Source organism: Mustela putorius, unplaced genomic scaffold (assembly GCF_011764305.1).
Source record: "Mustela putorius furo isolate JIRA1106 unplaced genomic scaffold, ASM1176430v1.1 tig00000585_pilon_pilon_pilon, whole genome shotgun sequence".
NCBI classification, from domain to species: domain Eukaryota; kingdom Metazoa; phylum Chordata; class Mammalia; order Carnivora; family Mustelidae; genus Mustela; species Mustela putorius.
This window is the reverse complement of record NW_025421424.1, coordinates 2,003,772-2,020,013: the sequence shown is the minus strand read 5'-3', so window position 1 is coordinate 2,020,013 and position 16,242 is coordinate 2,003,772. Positions and strand designations below refer to the sequence as shown.

General features: G+C 43.5%; 1 protein-coding gene across 12 annotated transcripts in view; it reads left to right on the top strand.

Annotated features, from left to right (window-relative positions):
- The window catches only part of PDE4DIPP2 (phosphodiesterase 4D interacting protein), a 212,108-nt gene that overhangs the window by 88,191 nt on the left and 107,675 nt on the right, over nt 1–16,242 (top strand). The gene's annotated exons all lie outside the window — the stretch shown is intronic.

Here is a 16,242-nt window from a genome sequence, read left to right as displayed (position 1 = left end):
CTCAGGTAAGCAAGTTCAACTTCACAGAAAAATGCAGCTCTGTTATACACAGAGAAGGTGCATACTGAGGGCTGGTGCAAACTGGAAAGGAGCCCGCCCTATCATGTTAAATAGCAGCTAATCCACCCACACATCAAAAGACAGTGCTCCAACTTGGTACATGCTGTTCTGTGGAAAGCTAGTAATAGTCAGGTGGCCCTTTGCCAAACAGCTTGAGAGCGGACTTTGGGCTGCACTGGGCAGTTACTGTCCCTGTTATTTGGAAACTTGGCTTGAAGAGGTTGGGAGCAAATGAAAGGCACTGGCTGCCTTGTAATGCCAGTTTTTCATCTCCAGACCTCAGGAAAGGCCCTGCTGCCGTGAAGGGTAGGAAACCATCTCTCTGAGCACATGGCGCTCTAGAAAGCCTGCATGGAGGCCTGAGGGGGAAGCCCTCCTCCAACCGGCTGTGAAAGTGGAAGGAGGCTGCCAGAAGGGGACCATGGCCTGGAGCTGCAAACAGAGAGTCTAGGTTCTGGCTGAGGGCCAGAAGGAAGCAAATCCTTCTGGGCACTTTTCTTGACAGATTTCAGAGCTTCTGTGTGAGGCTGTCCCTTTCAGAGACAGGGCCACAGGCCTCCCTATCCAGATCCTCCCTAGTCAAGCTGAGTAAATGCTCAATACAAACTGTCTTGTCCCTCCCACCGGCACAACTTGGTTGATGACAAGTGGTGCTGCCGCCAGTCCACTCCGAAGTCGGGAACGTCTGTGTCCAGAGCTGGAGCCTAGGGTCTTCTCACACAGAAATCAAATGAAGATAGCAGACCTCAGAGCTCAGGGGAGCAGGGAAGATAGCAGACCTCAGAGCTCTGCTTAAAGGTGGGGAGCAGCGTCCATTCGAAGTCTTCTTTCTCGCTGATCCCTTCTAGGCTGTGGGACTGTGGAGAAGCCCACCTCGCTGCCAAACCCGTTAGAGCCTCAGAGGACCCAGGGAGAGTCAGGATAGTAGTAACTGGGGTGAGAGCAAGCAGTTAGTTCAGCTGGAGAAAGGTTGGTCATGCAGGGGCCATATAGGGGGCTGGTGTGAATCACTGCAGTTAGTGATTGAACTGGAACTCCTCCTGAGGTGTTCTCTACCCTCAAGGGCTAGCTTCCTACTTTCCCTCTCCCTTCTTTCCTCTGTTTCCCCTGCCTCTTCAAGGTGCCAGAGTATGTCCCCAGGGCCTACGGTGTCTCGATATAAGTGGGAGGAAAATACGCGGTCGTGAGAAAAACAGCCTGATTACGCCTCCTCTATCTATTTCTAGACCGAGTTTCTAGACCCAGGTCTGGTCCTGTGTCTGGTGTCCGTGTTTTCCCCTCGTGGAGGCCCTTTCTGTCCTTCTTTGTCCGACCTTCTCTCTTCCCTTTCCCCAAACTCACACAGACACATGGGACATAGATGCTAAATGCTTCCCATTTAAGCTTACTGTCCATTTAGCGTTCACTACATGCCGGGCACCATTCTCTGCATTTTACACATATTTTAATCTCAGCCGTATTATAGCTCCAGGAAGTTGATGTCTTGTCCCCATTTTTCACAGGACCAGATGTGCCATGAATAGCCTGAGGGCGTGTACCTGGTAGACCAGAAGCTACATGGCCTGATTCCTCAGTTAATAAGCAAGGCCTTGGCACATTGTTTAGAATTTAAAGTTAGTCACTCTTTCAGATGCAAATGATGCCTTTTATTGAAGAACTCTACATTGTGTTAAGGACTGACCAATGAGAAAAGAAGGAGTTCTTTTTTTTTTTTTTTTTTAAAGATTTTATTTATTTATTTATTTGACAGACAGATCACAAGTAGATGGAGAGGCAGGCAGGGAGAGAGAGAGAGGGAAGCAGGCTCCCCGCTGAGCAGAGAGCCCGATGCGGGACTCGATCCCAGGACCTTGAGATCATGACCTGAGCCGAAGGCAGCGGCTTAACCCACTGAGCCACCCAGGCGCCCAAGAAAAGAAGGAGTTCTAATAAAATGCTATCTACTTTCATAGTGGCTTTCACCAAGATTGTGGCAGGAAGAGGTGACATTGTCTCATTGGTATATCTACACTGAGAGGCAGAATCGACCTCTATTTTTACTTGTGAAACAGGTGCAGATTGCCGTGTGGAACGTAATAGAAACCAGACTGTCCTTTTGCCTGTACACTGCCCTGTCAGAGTTGTGTGGAAGTACAGAGAGGTACCAGGAGTACAGAGGAAATCAGAAGAATGAAGCTTAAAAATCAGAAAAAGGAGTTTTGTGAGAAAAAGGCAATGGAATTGGATTTTTTAATTTGGGGAAGAACAGACTCAGAGGTGACCTAACAGTAGATTTGAGATATTTCCGTTTGTGACTGTTGGTGATTAGTAGTGCTCTGTTTCTGCTAACAATTAGAATAGATTAATCCTCATTGAAACCCAAGCATTAGGCTTCATTCATTTAAAACTATTTATTGAACACATACTATGTTCCAGATGCTATTGGAGGTGGTTCGATTATATATCAATGAGCAGAAAACAGACTACCCTCATGGAATTTGTATTCTGGCATGAGCAAACAGACAATGAATAGTAAATATTATAGTAAGTTATAATAGTAAATATAAGTAAATATGTACAATATTTGAAATTAATAAACCTTCTTGGGGAAAAAGAGAAAAAGTTAGAGCAGGGTGAGGGAGTCAAAAAGTGTAAGAGGAGAGGGAAGTTTGCAGTATTAAAAAGTGGTCAAGAGGGGCACCTGGGTGGCGAAGTTATTGAGTATCTGCCTTTGGCTCAGGTTGCGATCCCAGGGTCCTGGGATCAAACCCCACATTGGGCTTCCTGCTCACTGGGAAGCCTTCTTCTCCCTCTCCCACTCCCCCTGCTTGTGTTCCCTCTCTCATTGTGTCTCTCTCTGTCAAATAATAAATGAAATCTTAAAAAAAAAAAACAAAAACTGGTCAAGGAGTTACTTGGGTGGCTCAGTGGGTTAAGCACCTATCTTCAGCTCAGGTCATGATCCCAGAGTCCTGGGATCAAGCTACGCATCTGGCTCCCTGCTCAGTGGGGAGCCTCCTTCTTCCTCTGCCCCTCCCCTGCCACTCTGCTTGTGCTCTCTCTCTCTCAAATAAATAAATAAAATCTTTGAGAAAAAAAAAAAGTAGTCAGGAGGCCATTTTTTAGAAAGTGTTTTTATTTATTTATTTATTTTTAAAGATTTTTATTTATTTATTTGACAGGCAGATCACAAGTAGGCAGAGAGGCAGGCAGAGCCAGAGAGGAGGAAGCAGGCTCCCTGCTGAGCAGACAGCCTGATGCGGGGCTTAATCCCAGAACGCTGGGATCATGACCTGAGCCGAAGGCAGAGGCTTTAATCTACTGAGCCACCTAGGCGCCCCAAAAGTAATTTCAAAAAACACATATGTATTTATTATCTCACCATTCATTTGTGAGCAGTAAAGGCAGGACTTCACTGAGTTCTATGCTGAGAGTTTCACTAGGCTACAACCAAAATATTGGCCAGGCCAAGTTCTCATCTGAAGGCTTGACTAGGGAAGAATCAGCTTCTGAAGTCATGTGGGTTGTTGGCAGAATTCATTTCCTTGTGGTGGTAGGATGGAGGGTACTGGCTTCTTGCTGGGTGTTAGCTAGAGGCTGTCCGCAGTTCCCTGAAGCCACCTCTGTTCCTTGGCATGTGAGCTTGCCCCATATGGCCACTTATCTCATCAAGTCAGCAGGCTCTAGAGCGAGTCTGCTAGCAAAAAGGAGTCTCAAAACTTAACATAAACATAGGAGTGACATTCTGTCACCTTTGCCATGTTCTGTTGGTTAGAAGTAAGTTATGCAAGGGGCATCTGGGTGACTCAGTTAAGCGTCTGCCTTCAGCTCAGGTCATGATCCCAGGGTCCTCGATTCGAGCCCCCATTGGGCTCCCTGCTCAGCGGAAAGCCTGCTTCTCCCTCTCCCACTCCCCCTGCTTGTATTCCCTCTCTTGCTGTGTCTCTCTCTGTCAAATAAATAAATAAAGTCTTAAAAAAAGAAAAAGGAAGTAAGTTATGTGTCCTGCCAGTACTCAGGGGGGAGGGATTACACAAAGGTGTAAACACCGAGAGGCAGAGATCATGGGGAACCATGTGAGAGTCTGTCCAAACCTCCCACTTATTTTGCAGAAAGAAGATGGAAAGGGAAGTTAGTGGCCAACAGAGGAAGACTCGTTACTGGGTTTTACCCTTACAATATTTATAGTCCTCGAGGCTGACCTGACACTGAAGGCATCCCAGACTGGTGGTCCCTGCTGAGCTCCGTGCTTACCCTTTGCACTTGGTTGTTTGCGTTGCCACTGGCTTTTTTATCATTTCTGTTTCCCTTTGATCTTTTTGTTTAAATCTATTGTATTAAGTTTACAGTTTGGTGAATTTGAACAAATGTTTATAACCATGCCACAACCAGCACGCAATTGAGAGGTGAAACATTTCCATCACCCGAAAAAGTTTCTGCATGTCCCACTGGTGCCAATTCTCTCACACCATTGGCTCCAGGAAACCATTGATCTACTTTCTGTCTGAGGCTTAGTTTTGCTATTCTAGAATTTCACATAAATGGAATAATATGGTATAGATTCTGGTATTTAACCTCTTTGACTTACCATGATTTTGAGGTTTATCCATGTTGTCATGTCAGTAGTTCATCCCTTTTTATTGCTGGATAATATAATAATATTCCATCATAGGAATACAGTGCGATTTATTTTTCCATACACCTGTTGATGAGCATATGGGTTGTGTCCAGTGATTGGCTGTTGTGAATTAAGCTGCTGTGAATTTTCATGTCCAAGTCTTTGTTTTATCTCTCCTGGGTAAATACCCAGTAGTGGAATTGTTAGGACATATAAGCATCATGTATTTCAACTTAGAGGATGCTGCCAAACTGTTTTCCAGAGTAGCTATGCCATAGGAAACTATTTTTTAAGCAGTGACTTGAAGGAAATGAGGAAGTTAGCCAAACAGATAACTGGGGGAAGAACATTACAGGCAGAGAAAGTGCAGGAAAACCATTGTGGCCAAACCAACATGAGAAACGGTGAGAATGTTGGGAGGTGAGGCCTTAGAGGTAAAGGGGCTGGTGTAGATCAGAATTGCCCTTGTAGATAATTTTAGAGACTTCAGTTTTTACTCCAAGTGACAAGGGAAGCCATTAAAGGGTTTTAAGCAGGGGAATGATCTGATGAATAACAGTCCTATCTGACTTTTGAAAAGATCGTTGTGGCTCTGGTATTGAGAATAAGCTGTAGAAGGAAGGACAAGAGTACAGACCAGGACAGTGACTAGGAGGCCATTGTAGTAGTTAACATAGGAGCCGGTGGTGATCAGACTAGGGTAAGAGCAGTCAGTGACGCTGGGATAAGCAGTGAGGGGAACATCAAGGAAGCTGCTGATGGATTGGCTGTGAAAGGAGCAAATGAGAGAAGGAAAGGAATCAAGGAAGACCCCAGGGCTTTTGGCTTAAGAAGATGGAAGGATGGAGTTGTCATTCTTGAGATAGGGAAGGCTAGATACGGAATAGGTTTGAGGGTGGAGAGTGGGAGTTAATTTGGGGCATTTTGTGTTTGAGATATTTGTTGAACATTGCCAGTGGCAATATCAAGTAAACAGTTGAGTATGTAAGTCTGGAGTTCTGGAAAAGCTTTGTGCTGGAGATATAAATATTGAAGGTATCGGCATATAGTTGGTTTTTAAAGCCATGAGACTGGATGAGATCACCAAGGCAGTTTGACCTACCAAGGGGGAGGAGAAATGGACCAAAGGTTAAGCCCTGGGTCATTCTAACATTAACAGTTGGGGGAAAGGAGGGAGAACCAGCAAAGGAGAAAGGGATTGATAGAACCAGTGAAGTAAGAGGAAAACCAAGAGAGTCTGGAGTTGTGGAGGTCAAATGAAGGAAGTGTGTAATGGAAGGGGGGTGGGATCAACCTTTTGAAATGCCAAATCATAGTCAAGTAATATGATGACTAAGAACTGACCTTTGGATTTAACAACACAAATGCCCTTCGTGATCTTTTTGAGTCATTTTGGTGGACTGGGAGAGGCAAAAGCCTGATTGCAATAGTTTAACAGCAACCAGGAGGAGGAGTTGAATCAGTGAGTATGACCCAGTAGGTTGAGGACTTTTGTTGCAGAGAGCAAAGAAACAGGAAAGTAACTAGTAGCAGTGTGGGGTCCGTAGAAGATTATTTTTTAAAAGACAGATGAGGGGCGCCTGGGTGGCTCAGTGGGTTAAGCCGCTGCCTTCGGCTCAGGTCATGATCTCAGGGTCCTGGGATCGAGTCCCACATCGGGCTCTCTGCTCAGCAGGGGCCTGCTTCCTTCCCTTCCCCTCTCTCTGCCTGCCTCTCTGCCTACTGTGATCTCTCTCTGTCAAATAAATAAATAAAATCTTTAAAAAAAAAAAAAAAAAGACAGATGAATGATAGCACATTTATATAGCAACAGAATCTTCCAGTAGAAAGTGAAATATTAGTAGAGAAGAGAGGGGAGACTTTCTGGACATGATTTTTTTTTTAAGATTTTATTTATTTATTTGTCAGAGAGAGAGCACAAGTGGGGGAGTGGCAGGCATGAAGAAGTAGGCTCCCCTCTGAGCAAGGAGTCCAATGTGGGACTCTTTCCCAGGACCCTGGGATCATGACCTGAGCTGAAGGCAGCCACTTAACCAATTGAGCCACTCAGGTGTCCCTGGATTTTTTTTTTTTTTTTTGAGCAGTAGAGAGAATGAGACCTAGTGCATAGGTGGGAGGTTTGGCTTTAGACAGGAGCATGGACAGTTGATCTGTGGTCACAAGTAGAAAGACAGTGTATGAGCACAGATGCTGGTGAGTGGATTGATGTGGCAGAAGGAGACTGTCAGTTTTCTTCCAGATATTTCAGTTATCTTAATGAAGTTGGAAGCAAGCTTTAGTCTCACACTGTGTATTTGCAAACATGTTCCTGGAGTGAGTCACTCCTCCTCATGTGTGCTCATTCCTGCCGACATATCCTTGTTCATACTTGGAACACCTGTATCCTTTTTTTCTGCCTATCTGAACCCTACATGGGTTTCAGAGTCCAACTCAGAATGCATCTGCTCGGGTGAGCCTTTTCTCATCACTGCTGCCTGAAATCATCTTTCATTCTGCTCTTCCCGCAATTATAGTTCAGATGCATTATTTGGCACCAGTTATTTATTTATTTATTTATTTTTAAAAAGATTTTCTTTACTCATTTGTCAGAGAGATAGAGAGAGTACACACAAGCAGGTAGAGTGGCAGGCAGAGGCAACAAGAGAAGCAGGCTCCCCGCCGAGCAAGGAGCCCAATGCGGGACTCGATCCCAGAACCCTGGGACCATGACCCAAGCTGAAGGTAGCAGCCTAACCAACTGAGCCACCCAGGAGTCCCGTGGCACCCATTATTTAACCCCCAGTTGGCAATCATCTTTCCATGATTGTATTTCTTATCTCCTTCTAGATTAGAAACACTCTGTGGGTTGGATTGATCTCAAACTTCCTCTGTAGCTCCAACGTAATCTTCAACAGGGTTGAGCCCATCATGGAAACTTAGTAAGTTTGCTGATCAATTTCAAATGCCCGGAAGTTGCCAGTGAGGGCCATCTTATCTGTACAGAAAAGGTGGAAAGGGGACTTCCTTTGCTGTTTCCTCTACCTGAGAGATCCAGAAGCTGGTGTTCCAGGTGAACATCTTAGAACTGAGCAGTCTCTCCAAGCATTGCCCGAAGTGGAAATCCAGTGAACTGAGAAAAGAGGGTATAAGACAAGGAAATTCTTGACAGTGAGAATTGAGTGGGTTGTATTTCTATTTTGAACATCTTTTCATTTGCTAAATATATAATATTCTTCTGTGTCTGGGCACTGTGCTAATGATGGGTGAGAAGGCAGAGGGGGTCCTCCTTCCTGACATGTGCTGTTCACTGTCTGATGTAGTTTGAGTAGTACTGTGATCTGCCTTTTTTTTTTTTTTTTTAAGATTTTACTTACTTATTTGAGAGAGAGAGATAGTGAGGGGGAGCACAAGTTGGGGGCAGAGGGGGAGAGGGAAGGGCACAAGAGTTAGGAGCAGAGGAAGAGGGGGAGGGTGAATCAGGCTCCCCACTGAGCAGAGAGCCCAATTCGGCTGGATTCCAGGACCCTGGGATAATGACCTGAGCCAAAGATGCTTGACTAACTGAGCCACCCAAGCGCTCTGCGATCTGACTTTTGTTCAGTCACCTGGTATCACCTCTTATCAACTCCCTAGATAGTTTTGCTACACTTATAATTAGCTAGAGTCACTTGTATTACATTGGTTGATGAATGCCATAAGCCCATGAAAACCCTGAAAGGTGCTCTTACACTGCTGAGCTAACCGTGATGCAGGTCAGAGCATGTCTTCGTGCACTGTACTTGAAACTAGTATTCCTTTTACTAGAATAGCTCTGTCTAACAGAAATGTAAAAGGAGCCACAGATGTACTTTACAGTTTCCTAGTGGCCACATTACAAAAGAAAGTAAAAAGAAACACATGAAATGAGTGTTAATAATATGTTTAAAATATTATTAACATGAAGTCAATATTTAAAAATTATTGAGATTTTATATATTCTTCAGTTGTGGTTAATTTTTGCAACCCACTGTGTATTACATCTTTGAAATCCTTACAGCACATCTCAGTTTGGACTAGTCACATCTTAAGGGGTCAGTAGCTCCATGTGGCTTGTGGTTGCTATCCTGGACCACACAGCTTGGAGTCTACAGTCCAAGCACTGTCCCTGGCCCCAAGCAGAGGTATTAATTCAGAAGAGTTGCCTGACCAGAGCGCCCGGCTTCAGGGCACAGCGAAACTTTGGAGAAGTGACTCAGGTGTTCGAACTTTGATTCCAGTTTGTAATGCAAGCTTCAGGGTGAGAAATGGACTCTGTCCTGCACTTTGCAGAACACTAACGAGTGGCTTTGTCCTTTTTGGAGAATGCACTGAAGCAAGTGTCAATCCAGAACTGAGAGCTGAGTTTGGACATGAATGTCAGATCATGTTAGATTAAATGGCACAGGTAACTTTAAAATATTTAGTAAGCCGTTTATGTCCTGTGCGCCAGTGTAGCTATAGAAAAATTAATATAGATTTTATAATTTTAACTCGAGTAAATTTTTACTTACCCCAATTCTCCCCCCCTTCTCATTTTTTAGTTAGTGAGATTTTATTTATTTATTTGACAGGGAGAGAGATAGGGAGAGAGGGACACAAGCAGCAGGCAGAGGAAGAGGGAGAAGCAGGTTCTCCGCTGAGCAGAGATCCTGATGCAGGGCTCTCCAGAGCGCTGGGATCATGACCTGAGCCGAAGGCAGACGCTTAATGACTGAGCCACCCAAACAATCCTACTTATCCCAATTCTATACTTGCTGGCCGAAGAGAAGAGCTGAAGGAAACAGATCATTCTGGGTAATCCTTTCAGCCCCTTCGGTGGGGCTACATTCCTGTCTCTATACAAGGTGTCCTGGGGATTGCAGGGGCTCTAGCCTTAGCCCTGGCTCTCACAAGGAGGCCTGCACTTCACTAAATTAAGCCCAGCCAAGCCTATTTGTGAACAGAGAGGCTCCAGCTAAAGTGAGAGAGATTCGTCCTGCTAAGGAATGTGCTGGGAGGGGGACAGAATCACTGAGATCATTGGTATTTCTGTGTATGTTTTCTCACTTGCCAGCTCAGTTGGGCCACATCAACAGAGGCTTCTGGGACTCCACCAAGATTTTTAAAGGGTGGCTGAGAAGGGTTTAAGTTACAGATCAGTGTGAACACCAAGGCAGTGTATATATCGGGATCTCTGAGCTCAGAGTCTAAATAAAACAAGCCCGAGACACCTCTCCTATTTCCCCCCATATTTTAAAATAGACTTTGTCTTTTAGTGCAGTTTTAGGTGCAGAGCAAAAATGAGCAGAAGGTACAATGGTTTCTTGTGACTCAGGCCGTCCCTCTTCTCTCCCCCACAGGGCCTGTACCATCAAAATATCAAAATCCAAAAACACCTTTTTTTTTTTTTTTTTTTTTTTAAAGTAGGCTCCATGCCCAGTGTGAAGCCCAGTGCAGGGTTTGAACTCACAACCCTGAGATCAAGACCTGAGCTGAGATCAAAAGTTAAACACTTAACCAACTGAGCCACCCAGGTGTCCTAAGACAGCTCATTTTCATCTACCTTTTCTTAGGTTCCTAAACTCAGGGTTGGCCAGAAAGAGTATTCTCTCTTTTCTATGATTCATGCATCTTACTCCCTTTGGGGAAACTAATGCTTATTGAACACCCACCATATGTTAAATATTTTCACTTATGTCTTTTCCTTTAATTTCTCAATATCCCTGAAGTGCTGTTAGCAACGAAAACTTAGATTACATGTTTTACCTCTAGAATGCAGAGGATGAGCTATGTGAGACTGTAAAAAATGGCTGAATATTTGCACTTTCATGTGATTCAACCTAATAGAATGTGAGAGAGTTTCTATTTGAACCCAGGACAGTTTCGTTCTAAAGTCCAACCAGTAGTATCTAAATGGGTGTCTCCTGACCGGACAGGGGCCTCCAAATGTGGGGCAATGATTGGGCGGAAGCCGGTGGCACAGATGGTGAAAGAGTTCATTTGAGGCAGAACAAAGTAGATAGTAGTTTATTGAATACACCACAAGGGAGCAGTGGGCAGGACAGCAGAGGAGAGACTGTCCACAGGGAGGCAGTGGGTGGGGGCTGATTTAACGTGGGAAGGTGAGGAAGGATGGCCACGAATGGAATCTTCCCTTTTTTGGTAACTGTGCCTGGTTGTAAGCAGCCCATTGGTCAGTGAGGGCCTATGGCTGTGTTGAGGGGGGTTCTCTGAGGGGCCTGTCTGTATCCAGCCAGGGAGTCCCCATGGCTCCTTTCTACATTCCATCCCTTCAGCCTACAAGAGGCCTCTACAGACACTGCATTGTACCCCACGCTGCCCTGAGTACCCCCTTCCTTCATGTTCCCTCAGCAGCTCTGTGGTTTCTGATTTCTAGGTCTTCTTCCTGAAAGATTAAAATGAGGGAGCTGAGAGGAAGGTCAACCCAAGGTGGGACATACCTGAGTTGAGTCTAGGAGTTATTTCTTTGGAGGTTAAAGCTAGAAGTTACAGGATTTATCTATGTGCTGCCATTTATACCTCCCACCTGCATGCATTTCCATTCAGCTATCTGAAGCTAGGTTTCCTCAGTTTCCGTTTTGTTTTTTAAGATGTCATTGGGGCTCGAACTCACAACCCTGAGATCAAGCATGCATGCTCCACAGACTGAGCCAGCCCAGTGCTGTTAGGTCTCCTCTGCTTACCACACTCTATTATAATTGTCTGGTTAATGGCCCCTATAGGCAGCAAGTTCCCTAAGGACTGTGGTTGGGACTGCCTTGCTCTTTCTAGTACCTATTAGAGTAATAGAATTAGGTGAAAATACAAATCTCACAAGTCAGCTACCCTGTCTTCTTCCCAGTGAGCACCCTTTCTGTCTCTGTCTCTGTCTCTGTCTCTCTCTCTCTCTCTCTCACACACACACACACACACACACGAACCCTAGCTACATCTGTCCAAATACCCAGTCATCTGAGAACCCATCCGTGGCCTCCATGTGGATTCAGTCTGTGTTTGTCTAACCAAGGTAAACTGGGCTAGGAAGGAAATGGTATAGTTTTCAGGCCTCTGCTAAGGACTGACAAGTGTAGGGCTTGAAAGAGGGACCTGAATAGAAGAGTTTTGTTATTTGAATGTGGATCCTTGTATTTTGTACTGTATAAGTCAAAACTTTTCCACTTGGTTTTTTCCATCTCTTTGGGGGACTGGACGCAAAAGGCAGTCTCGGAAAGAAGAGTGCCTTTGTGTTGTAGTCTTCTGATTACTGAAGTTAAAGACACTGCCGTATTGTCCTTTCCAGGACAATGAAGGACACTTGTCACATGTTGGGACAACGTATGTGTCTAATTTGGGGCTTCACTGTGCTAGTAGATGACAGGAGAAAGAATAAAGTCTGTCCTCTACTCTAGGGTGTAAGAACTTTATGTTTTGCATTTGAACACATTCTGGCTAAGTGTCTCACATCAACTGAAATGAGCAGTGGGGGTTGTATTATAATTCTTATGGGCAAGAGGGGGAGGCTCTGATTTAAATTAATTGTATAAAAGCAGAAAATTTGGAGGATGATTAGTTCAGCGTCGCACAGTTAGTTAATGACAGAACCAGATATTTAGACCCACTAGAGTTCTATTTTTGCTTTAAAACTGGGTGAATGGAAAGTAACTTCATCTACAAATAACTCGCTTGGAAGCTACTCAAATATGTTTCTAGGGATTTGTAGGGACCAGTCATTTGTCCCTTGGTCAGGACACATAGAACCCCTTATGAAAATAGTCAATAATTCACCCTGTTTTATAGAGCTATGGCTTTGCCCCAGAGGTATCAGAGAGGTCAAGAAAAGAAATTTACTCTGTATGCAAAAGTATTTATGAGCTACACTTTTCCTTGAATGTTACAATTCTAAAAAGAAAAAAAATTAAAACTCATCCACTTAGAGTTAGTTTTCACTTTGAATAATTACACATTACAAGAGGGTCTGCTTATAAGATCTGGAGACTCTTTCTTGCTAACCTCTTTCTTCTCGAATCATTTTAGTTTACAGAATTGATTTAAAGTGAGATCTGGCCATATTTATTTTTGTCGCAAATAAGGATTCTTCTGTGCTCCTCTCTGGCATATAACCTACTGTCTTGCAAAGATGTGATATCCATTTCCTTCACTCACTGATCCCAATTCACATCTTGTAACACAGAGAACTTCCTGAGGTCAAGAACGGTAATGGGAAGAACTTTGGTTCCAGGAACCTTTAATCTCTAACACATATTTTGCTTGCTGGTTTTATCAATGACTGTGGTCAAGCTTTTTTTTTTTTTTTTTTCTTTTGTTTTAAGTGCCTGCTCTTGCCCCAGCAGCAAATTATGAGAGATATAAAATAAGACATAGTCCCTGTTCTCAAGGTGCTTGAAGAGTAATTGAAACACACACACACACACACACACACACACTTGCATGAATATGAAGTTATGAGCAGTGGATCGATTTGTAGAGTTAAAATGGAAGTCTTGGGGTGCCAGGGTGGCTCAGTTGGTTGGGCGACTGCCTTCAGTTCAGGTCATTATCCTGGAATCCTGGGATCGAGTCCTAAATCGGGCTCCCAGCTCCATGGGGAGTCTGCTTCTCCCTCTGACCTCGCCTCTCATGCTCTCTTACTCTGTCTCTCTCTCTCTCTCAAATAAGTAAGTAAAATCTTTTTTTTTTTTTTTTTTTTTTTTTTTTTTTTTAAGGGGAAGCCTTGGAGAGGAGTTAGGTAATTAGTTACCATTGGTTGCTTTTAACCCAGTTCTGTGTTGGACCCTGCAGTAAACACCAGGGTGGAAATCAGTTCAGGAGAATCCTGTATTTAACACTAATTGCTGTCAAGACTCTGGTCATGCAGTTTTTCTGGAAATAAGACAAGTTGTGACACAGAGAAAGTCTGATTAAACACCGTTGATCTACAAACTCATCATTAGCCCAGTTCTCAAGCTCTAGGTACTAACGTTATAATGAAGGTTTATTGTATTCCCAAACATTTAATTTTAGCTTCATCAGTGAAATTTTTCTTCACTTAGATGGGTGAATACTCCTCTGGGGACATGTAGAAAAAGAAGCTCTCTCCCCTCGCCAGCCCAGCTGCGCCTTTCTTGAGTACAAAAATTTCCTCAGCTATCGTAACCAAAAGCTGACAAGACTTGGGGATAAGACAAGCAAACAGATGGGGTTAATTTGGAATCCACTCCAGCTGTACTTAGAATCGGACAATTTACATATGAATATTTGCTAATGGAGAATGAATAAATGGGATAAATCACACAGAGATTTTTCTGCAGAAAGAGGTACAGAAGGGTGAGACCATAATGCTGTCAGTTGGTTATGAACTCAAATTTCCATGTGGTAGATTTTGTTAACACCCGTGAAAGTACTTTGATCCCCTGGAATAACTGATATAAGATTCAGGCTCTCATCTTGTGGAGATGAAACTCTTTTATTATTATTATTTTTTAAAGACTTTATTTATTTGACACACAGAGGGAGAGACACAGTGAGAGAGGGAGCATAAGCAGGGGGAGAGGGAAAGGGAGAAGCAGGATTCCCACCCAGCAGAGAGCCCGATGTGGGGCTAGATCCCAGGACTCTGGGATCATGACCTAAGTCAAAGGCAGACGCTTAACAACTGAGCCACCCAGGCGCCCTGAGATGAAACTATTATAGCATTTCTATCTGAACTTTATAAACTTGATGGTCTGTTTGATTCAGTGGACTCAATACCAAAGCCTGGAGAAGAAGCTCTATTTTTCATCTTTCCTCTTTCTTCTTTTCTTTCCCTGTTTTTCCTTTGTCTTTTTTATTTATCACAGGAGGATAAAGCTCACGGGAAGGCTGTTCAGATTGGGTGTGTATTCATGTACAGGTGTCTGGGATAGCCTAACTTTGGCGTAGTAACTTTCCTTTCCATGACATAATGTTAGTTTAGCACAGGATTGGTTGAGAAGTTCAGCTGTCCCAGTCAGAGAGGGTGAATTTTTGTTTTTATGGTTAATAATAGCTAACATTTTCTGAATGCTACTGCATGCCATGGATTGTGTAATGTTCGTTTTGTGCACTATTTCATTTAATCTTCTTAACACCCTAGTAAGATTTATGGTCCTCCTTGGATAGATGAGAAGGTTGAGGTTTTTCTCACCTTCAGGGCCTGTGTTCTTGACCACTATACTTAGACTTAACTGCCTAATGTAGCACATTCCCTAATTCTATAATTTACCACATTCTACTAAATCAAGCAAAAACTGGCAGTGTTTCCTGGGCTGGTCTCTGGCTGAAATGCTGGAGCAAAAGTTGAATGCTACATTCTATTATTATTTTTATCTTAGAGGAAGTCTTCGAGTTTCAGTTTCCTTATCTTTAAAATGAGGGACCTGGAATCTTTTGCCGAATTAATTCAAGTATTGGCTTCATTTTCTTATCTAGGATTTGGAACGGAGAGAGCACACAGAATTTGCATCCTCCATTTTTTTTCCTTTTTTCTTTTTTTCTCTATTAATTCCAGGGTAGTTAACATTCCATTTTTTCTTCCTTCAGATTTAGATATTTTTCCTGGTGGGGCAGAGATCTCTTGACTGGCACCTGTTAGCCAGTGAACATAGGTTGTTGAGCAGCCATGTGCAAGGCAGAGTTCTAGGTGTATTAGGTCTCTTATCCCAATGACTTTGCACAAAGCCCCCTGTGGAATAGACTTCATTATCTTCATTTTTTAAAGAAAAGCAACCACACTATACCTGTGGGAAAACCGAGGTGCATGTGATGGAGTCCATAACATACACTGATGAAATGCTTCCTGCTTCATATTATGTATTCAGGGAAGGGACTAACTTTGTGTACACTCTCCTGTGTGTGTACTAGTGTATACAGTCTCTAGTGAGTACATTCTCTGTATACGCTGCTCTAAGCCTTAATAAAGCCTCTAAGCCTGACTAGTATTTTTAGACTCCTCGTTAGGTTCCCTGACAAACCTGCTCCTTTTTTTCTGTTCCCTATTTTAGTTAATAGTATGCATTACCACCCACATGCTAGAAATCTCAGCATTGTCTTTGCTCCTCTCTCTCTCTCTCTCTCTCACACACACACACACACACACACACACACACCAGCAAGCCCCATGGATTTCCCCTTGGAAATGCCTTTTGAGTCTTGCTCCCTCTACGTCTTTGACCCCAGACAGTCCCTGTCTCTATTCTGAGCAGTTGCTTCCTGACTCATTCACCTTTTTTACATCTACTGTGAACTCCTCCCTCAACACAGACCTGATCATGGCAATATTTTGCCTAAAGCTCCCTGATGAATTCTTGTTGTCTACTGACTGCTATTCAGTTGTCTTAGCATGGCTTTCACAAACTAGTTGTAAACATTTCCTGCACTGATTTCCCACTCTTCACAGTTCACCAGGCCATTCAAGCTGTATTGGACATTCCGTGGACAACATTACACCAATCTCTGTTCATACTTTACTTCTCCTGGGATGTTATTTCCCTTTTGTGTTTGTCAAGTTGTAATTTGTTGCTGTTTCACCTCAACAAAAATGATCTCCTTCATAGATTTACCATCAGACTCCCTTACCACCTTAGGCAATTGCA